This window comes from Sardina pilchardus, chromosome 7 (assembly GCF_963854185.1).
Source record: "Sardina pilchardus chromosome 7, fSarPil1.1, whole genome shotgun sequence".
Taxonomy (NCBI): Eukaryota; Metazoa; Chordata; class Actinopteri; order Clupeiformes; family Clupeidae; genus Sardina; species Sardina pilchardus.
The window spans coordinates 33967337-33974836 of record NC_085000.1 but is presented as its reverse complement, the minus strand read 5'-3'; positions in this window follow the sequence as shown (position 1 = coordinate 33974836).

The window sequence follows — 7500 nt, the reverse complement described above, 5'->3', positions numbered from 1 at the left end:
GTCTGACCAATGGCGACGCTTTACTTTCGCATGCTTATTACCTAACCTACGGCACTTTAGCATTGTTTTCGGAAAAAAGTTTATTACTCAGCCAGTCAGACAGTTACGGGGTTATGACGCCAATCACACAATGTTGTATTACTCTGAAAATAGAAAAAAGGTTCATACAAAGGCTTAAAACGCTTCAGCTGTAATGTTATTTGATGTCAAAGTGGCGCCAACATTCAATAGAATTTCATTGGAATGGCTGGAACTGGCCTCCTATTTAACTCCTATCAGATCCACCATTCTGTCTACGCTCTCCGAACGTTCGCCTGCCCCCTTGGTCTGCATTCAACGTTATTTAAGCCTCTTCAAAAGTTTGTTTAGACTGCCGTCGTGGAAACGGAACATCACAGTGCTGTACTCTATTACCACCCTAATATGGCAATGGTTGTGATGAAAAGAGCAATAATCCCCAGGGCCTTAGAGAGAGATGGCTCTGATAATCCCATCTGAATAATGCATTGTTGCCCTGTTTTGTGTGGACCTCAACTGCCTGTTTAAACATCTCCATTTTTCTGCAGAAAGGTTGATGGCAGTAGAACAGCTGGCCTGCCCGCAGCCATGGCAACAGCCCAGAGGAGACAAGCTGATTGTTCTGATGAAGTCAGGTGGCTACCTGAGAATCTCAACCTTACACGCTGCCTGTTTAAACATCTCTGTTTTTCTGCAGAAAGGTTGCAGGGCAGTAGGGGAGACCCGGGTTGGCTGGTTTAGATTTCTCTCTCTTACACCTCTTTTATGCATTAAACCTTTCAAAGTGTGATTAGCTGAACGCTTAGGCTAAACAAATATGTACATTCAGTGTTGACAAATGATCTCTTGTTTTGATATATGACTCGTTGGCACGTGTGGTATCAGATAAGATAAGATAAGATAAGATAAGATGAGATAATCCTTTAATTGTCTCCCAAAGGAGAATTTTGCATTGTTACATCTTCCAGTGACGTAGAGGAAAACAGAACTCCAGAACTCGTCTGAGTTGGTTGGAGCACTTGTTTTATAGTCCTTTGCTTTTGTTTCAAGTGCTCATCCATCTCACTGCCTCAAGGCTTTGCTGATTTCTTTCCACTGTGAACTGTTTTCTTTTGTAGGATCCGTTGTCAAGACAAATTTGGTCCCTACCGACTTTTTTTTTTTTTTTCATTTCAAATGTGATTTTTAGTGATTTTGTGGATGCACCTTTTAGTTGGCTAGATATGAACCTGAACACCAGCCCCGGTCTCTCTAGCCAGGCTGGCCTGCTGGCATCCAGCTCTGAGGAATGTGATGCAAGCAGCAACCAGTGGCTGATACCAAGGAAACACACGAGAACCACCAATCCATCTGATGATGGGGGCCGAGAGGCCTGCAGCACACGCCTGCGTTGCAATGGGAGAAGACGTTCATGTGTTCACTCGCTAAGGGAAAAAACAGTTATAGGTGACATCATCCTCATTCATGTCACTTCCTGTGGAGTAAGAGGTGGGAAACTGGGAAGTGTTTTTTCTCATCCCTTTTTTCTTCACCTTATTGTTGTTCATTTCTTCACCTTATTGTTGTTCATTTGTATCCATGTGGACTGATCCATCTATTGCCTGATCAACATCCCTTTTAGCATGGGACATCCTACCGTCCTTTATGAAACATTGAGCAGGACAGTAGCCAAAATACTTTCAAGAGTGGACCAACATCATATTAAACCCTATGGGTTAAGAGTAGAAGGTGACTGAAGTTCATATGGGGATCAAGACAGGTGACCCAATACTTTTGGCAATATAGTGTCTATTATAGTGTCAATATATTATAGTGTCAATATAGTGTCTATTATAGTGTCAATATATTATAGTGTCAATATAGTGTCTATTGCCAACAGTATTGAGTCACCTGCCTTGACTCCCACATGAACTGAAGTCATATCCCATTCTTTATCCTTAGGGTTTAATATGATGTTAGCCCAGAAGCGCATTTGTGAGGTCACACACTGATGTCGGGCGAAGAGACAGGCTCTCAGTCTCTGCTGTAATTCACCACAAAGGTGTTCTATTGGGTTGAGGTGAGGACTCTGTGCAGACCAGTCAAGTTCATCCACACCAAACTCTGCCATCCATGTGTTATGGACCTTGCTTTGTGCACTGGTGCACAGTCATGTTGGAACAGGAAGGGGCCATCCTCGAGCTGGTCTTAGTCCCTTAGTTCCAGTGAAAGGAACTCTGAATGCTTCAGCATTAACTTTGTGGGAACAGTTTGGGGTTGGTCCCTTCCTTTTTGTTCCCTACATCGGTCCCTACTTCTTTCGTTTTCGTTTGGAGTGCTCATCTGTCTCCCTACAAGCCCCAAACGATTTAGTTTTATTTCAAATGTTTACAAATGTCTGAAATGCTTCTAAATGTAAAATTATGTTCAGTGATTACAGTAGCATGGTTTAAATATATATCGATGATGTTCTTTTTTATGTTTAAAAAACACAGTTTATAGATTTGTCAAAGAATAGCCATAGGGAATGTAGTGGCCTATATATGCCAACCTGCCCCATCCGCGCTCAACAGCCCTCAGCACTGACACGGTGTTAGTGCGCTAGTATACTATATCCGCGCTCAACAGCCCTCAGCACTGAAATGGTGTTAGTGCGCTAGTATACTATATCCGCGCTCAACAGCCCTCAGCACTGACACGGTGTTAGTGCGCTAGTATACTATATCCGCGCTCAACAGCCCTCAGCACTGACACGGTGTTAGTGCGCTAGTATACTATATCCGCGCTCAACAGCCCTCAGCACTGACAAATGGTGTTAGTGCGCTAGTATACTATCAACAGTCCTCAGCACTGAAATGGTGTTAGTGCGCTAGTATACTATCAACAGTCCTCAGCACTGAAATGGTGTTAGTGCGCTAGTATACTATCAACAGCCCTCAGCACTGAAATGGTGTTAGTGCGCTAGTATACTATCAACAGCCCTCAGCACTGAAATGGTGTTAGTGCGCTAGTATACTATCAACAGCCCTCAGCACTGAAATGGTGTTAGTGCGCTAGTATACTATCAACAGCCCTCAGCACTGAAATGGTGTTAGTGCGCTAGTATACTACTGTATATCCGCACTCAACAGCCCTCAGCACTGAAATGGTGTTAGTGCGCTAGTATATTATCAAAACATATCATAGGAGAGTAACATATGAGTCCTGCCTCTTCCAAGTGAAAGTAGCCTAATACCTCTTCTATCTATCAAGGCTAGCATGTCTTCAGTGGGACGTTTCAGCCCTGTAAAGTCATACAAATTGCCCTCATCTAAAAAGTTAATGGCTTTCAAATATGTTTCTGACGCGAATGTGCTCCATTTAAGAGGACACTTATTTTAGTGTTGACATTTTGTGAATGCACCTCTTGTGCTCCATTTTGTGGATGCACCTTTTAGTTGGCTAGAGATGAACGGTGATCCAACCTGCCCTGACCCATGGCCTCCCCTAGCCAATCTGGCCTCCAGGCTCTGAGGAATGTGATGCAAGCAGCAACCAGTGGCTGATACCAAGGAAACATAAAGGAAACCACCAATCCATCTGATGATGGGGGCCGAGAGGCCTGCGGCACATGAACACACACACACACACACACACACACACACACACACACACACACACACACACACACACACACACATCCATCTGATGATGGGGGCCGAGACGAGAGGCCTGCGGCACACGCCTGCGTGACCTGGAGCGGCAAGGAAGAGGTGGAGAGGAAGGGTGGGGACAGGAAGCACATTTTTCTGCGTGAGAGCATCATCATGCACGTCTCTTCATGTGGGAATGAGGGAAACGTTATGTCTCTCTTTGCCTGAGGAGGCCATAATGGGACATCAGTGTTGACAAATGATCTCTTGTTTTGATATTTGACTCTGATATGATCTATAGATGATTAAAGTGGTGTGGTGCAAGTGTGCAGACCTGCCCCAGGAACTGAGTTAGTTGGCACGTGTGGTATATTCCTTAGGAGGCCATAATGGGATATACTGTAACGTCTCTCTTTTCCTCGGGAGGCCATAATGGGACATACTGTAATGTCTCTCTTTTCCTTAGGAGGCCATAATGGGACATACTGTAATGTCTCTCTTTTCCGCCATAATGGGACATACTGTGATGTCTCTCTTTTCCTCGGGAGGCCATAATGGGACATACTGTAATGTCTCTCTTTTCCTCGGGAGGCCATAATGGGACATACTGTAATGTCTCTCTTTTCCATAGGAGGCCATAATGGGACATACTGTAATGTCTCTCTTTTCCTCGGGAGGCCATAATGGGACATAATGTCTCTCTTTTCCTCGGGAGGCCATAATGGGACATACTGTAATGTCTCTCTTTTCCTCGGGAGGCCATAATGGGACATACTGAGGGAGTGGACCATAGTCTGCATCACCAGCAGAGAGAGGGGTTGGAGGCGGGCAATGTTATGGTGAAAGAAGGTCTTAGTGAGCTTTGATATGAGGATCAAAGCTGAGAGAGGAGTTCAGTTGCATGCTAAGGTATGTATGCATATACAGTATGTTTATGCTAAGGTATGTACAGTATGCATAATATGTTAATGCTAAGGTATGTATGCATAATATGTTTATGCTAAGGTATGTATGCATCTATGTTTATGCTAAGGTTATGTATGCATATGTTTATGCTAAGGTATGTATGCATATATGTTTATGCTAAGGTATGTATGCATAATATGTTTATGCTACTGTAAGGTATGTATGCATATATGTTCATGCTAAGGTATGTATGCATATATGTTCATGCTAAGGTATGTATGCATATGTGCTTATGCTAAGGTATGTATGCATATTTAACATGTTTCATACTGCAGACTACACTCCTCTCCAACACTGCATTTCAGTTGCTGTTTTTACCTACCGAAAGCGCTACGCTGCATGCTATTGCTAACAATCCACCTCCTGCCTGGTAGCCAACACCCCAAAACATGAGCTGCCAGATTATGTCCCGAGGACACCTTGACTGTAAACAACGTAACCAGCTAACCGCCCTCTAATTGCTGCCCTACTCACCTGTCTGGGCTGGTGGGGGCTATTTTCAGTCTGTATCAGCCCTGGGCTACTCACAGCCTTTGATAATACTTGCATGACTCACGGTATCTCAGCCTTATATCAAGAAAAACATTATCACTTGGAAATAGGGCTGTGCTTTGGGGGAACAGGTGCTCAAATTGAATAAGTAGAAGTGTATGTAAGATTATATACTCTTTTGATCCCGTCAAATGGTCTCTGCTTTTATCCCTATCCGTGAATTAGTAAAACACACACAGCACTCAGTGAGGTGAAGTACACACTAACCCGGAGCAGTGAACACTCAGTGAGGTGAAGTACACACTAACCCGGAGCAGTGAACACTCAGCGAGGTGAAGTACACACTAACCCGGAGCAGTGAACACTCAGTGAGGTGAAGTACACACTAACCCGAAGCAGTGAACACTCAGTGAGGTGAAGTACACACTAACCCGGAGCAGTGAACACTCAGTGAGGTGAAGTACACACTAACCCGGAGCAGTGAACACTCAGTGAGGTGAAGTACACACTAACCCGGAGCAGTGAACACTCAGTGAGGTGAAGTACACACTAACCCGGAGCAGTGAACACTCAGTGAGGTGAAGTACACACTAACCCGGAGCAGTGCGCTCCCTGCTGAGGCAGCGCTTGGGGAGCAGTGAGGCCTTGCTCAAGGGCACCTCCGCCGCGGATGTGGGATTGCGAGAGCAGTGTTGAACCACTTCCCCCACCCACATTTTCCCTACTGGTCGGGAATCGAACCAGCAACCTTTCAGTTCCACGCCCAAAGCCCTAAGCAGTAGGCCGTGGCGCCCCCCATACAAGGGCCTCGTGCAGCCACGGCTGTAGTCATATACAGCCCACATAGAGTGTGATATGTTTATATGTTTCATTTTTACAATGGTGTCTAATAGTAACCTATTACATAGCCCTGTTCTTCCCCTTTCCATGTTGTTCTATCTCTTTGCATTCCATAACTATAATTCTTATAGGAAAATACACTATATTGCCAAAAGTATTTGCTCACCTGCCTTGACTCACATATGAACTTCAGTCACATCCCACTGCTAATCCATAGGGTTTAATATGATGTTGGTCCACCCTTTGCAGCTATAACAGCTTCAACTCTGTGAGGGTTTTCCCACCAGGTTAAGGCCCCTTCCTGTTCCCACATGACGGTGCACCAGTGCACAAAGCAAGGTCCATAAAGATAGATAGATAGATAGATAGATACTTTATTGATCCCCAAGGGGAAATTCAAGGTCCCAGCAGCTTAAGACACCACACACAACATACAGTACAATGTAAACAATGTAAACAGGAAAAATAAAAAGCAAATCAACAAATCAACATGACTAAAGGAGCAGTAAAATACTAGATAAGGTATGCATGAATGTACTGTGGATTGGTACTGTGATACTGTGATACTGTGATCCAGTCTGAGGTGTGTGTCAAGTTGGTAGTGCAAATAAGTCCAACAGTGCAACAGTGCAAGACATGGGTGACAGAGTTTGGTGGATGACCTTGACTGGCCTGCAGAGTCCTGACCTCTGTTGCAGGTCAGGGGTTTTGTTTACGTCAGCTACGTGTTGTGTGTGTGTGTGGTAACGTAGGTAACATAGTATGTGTGGCAGCTACGTGTTGTGTGTGTGTGATAACGTACATGTAGGTGGAGGGTGTGTGTGGCAGCTACGTGTTGTGTGTGTGTGGTAACGTACATGTAGGTGGAGGGTGTGTGTGGCAGCGTGAGGACATGAAACCAGACACAGCTACAGCAGCCTAGTTACCGGAGTCTAGCCTACATTTGGTTTCCATGCCTACTGTTTACATGCTGTTCGCTGAGGACAATAAATCACCAACGAGCCATCGGACTGTTTGCTTATCTGAAGAGGAAACTGTTGCAAAAGTTTACCCAGAGCGTGGAAACTACCTCTGTCCCTGAAAAACTAGCAGGAATGCTAACACCTCAACCCAATAGCCTTTGGGATGAACTACAGCGGAGACTGAGAGCCAGTCTCCTCAACCAACATCATGTGACCTCACAAATGCGCTTCTGAAAGAATGGTCAACAAGTCCCATAAACACACTCCTAAACCTTATGGAAAGCCTTCCCAGAAGAGTTGAAGCTATTCTAGGTGCAGAGAGTGGACCAACGTCATTAAACCCTGTAGGATGGGATGTGACTGAGAGTGAGTTATTAAACCCTGTAGGATGGGATGTGACTGAAGTTCATATGCGAGTCAAGGCATGTGAGTGAACACTTTTGGCAATATAGTGATGTCCAGATTACCAGTTCATTGTGATTATGTAAACAGCATTGAAACAAAAACAGCTGCACCCTAAACTAAGCTATTTAAACACCTTTTAAGTGCACCCTTTCCTCACCCAACCTTTTAAGTGCACCCTTTCCTCACCCAACCTTTTAAGTGCACCC